The sequence below is a fragment of the Uranotaenia lowii genome, chromosome 3, assembly GCF_029784155.1.
Source record: "Uranotaenia lowii strain MFRU-FL chromosome 3, ASM2978415v1, whole genome shotgun sequence".
NCBI classification, from domain to species: domain Eukaryota; kingdom Metazoa; phylum Arthropoda; class Insecta; order Diptera; family Culicidae; genus Uranotaenia; species Uranotaenia lowii.
In genome coordinates, this window is record NC_073693.1 from 222484965 (window position 1) to 222485980 (window position 1016).

The 1016-nt window shown below is 32.3% G+C and overlaps 1 non-coding gene across 1 annotated transcript; it reads left to right on the plus strand.

The window, feature by feature from the left end:
* Positions 1-388: 388 nt before the first annotated feature.
* Trnag-gcc (transfer RNA glycine (anticodon GCC)) lies at positions 389-459 on the plus strand. Its single transcript has one exon. It is a non-coding gene; the product is annotated as a tRNA-Gly (tRNA).
* The last annotated feature ends 557 nt before the right edge of the window (positions 460-1016 follow it).

Here is a 1016-nt window from a genome sequence, read left to right on the forward strand (position 1 = left end):
GATGATAACTTTTTTTCTGGCGCTGCTGGTTTCGTTTTACACAACTTGACCCTTTTTTTGAATAGTCGATTTTTTCCTGTTTTATTCTGACATAAAGCGAAATGTAATCCCAAGAAAGAAAACGTTCTTGAAGCGTCATTCGAAAATATTTGATCAAATTCGGCTATCAATAAGGACTTAAAATTTAATTTTAAACAAAAAAAAAATGTAATTCAAAGCAAAGCAATAATAAATTATGATTAAAAAGTATTTGTCAGAGATAGGTCGCGGAAGATTCATATATTTCAGAACAACTTCGTAAATCGAGATCACTGATAGTGCGTGATCTATGATGATCCTTCAAATCAATTTTTGGCTGGGTAATTTGTTATCGATTAGTTATCAACAAGCATCGGTGGTTCAGTGGTAGAATGCTCGCCTGCCACGCGGGCGGCCCGGGTTCGATTCCCGGCCGATGCAGATTGACTATTTTATTAAATTGCAGCAAGTGATAGTTATTAGATAACTAGGATCACAATTGAACAATTACATGGCGACCGTAAAACATCTATTTATGCTTACAAACAACATATAAAATGAGATAATCTTATTCAAAATATATTAACAAATTAACACATAAAATGAGATAATCTTATTCAAAATATATTAACAAATGTGGGGTGATTTTCCCAAAGAGTAAAAATAATATTTTTATCATATTTATTAGGAGATAGTAGAAAATCGTTGCCAAGGGTTAACCTGTGCCATGTTAATATCACTGAAATGTGATGAAACAAAATATATTTCCACATAAGTTGTTGAACTGTGTACTCATTACATATACAGTTCTGTTACATAAGAGCATAGTCACTGTTGTGAGAAAATAAAATACGCATTACGGAAATTCTTTTTCTTTCACTGCAAACACATTAATAGCAGGTCCAATCACCTTCAGCCTTAATAATTGGCGATGGAAGCACAAAATTTGACAGCGTTCTGGGCTATTTTGTTATAAAATTTGAAATTTTAAATCACTT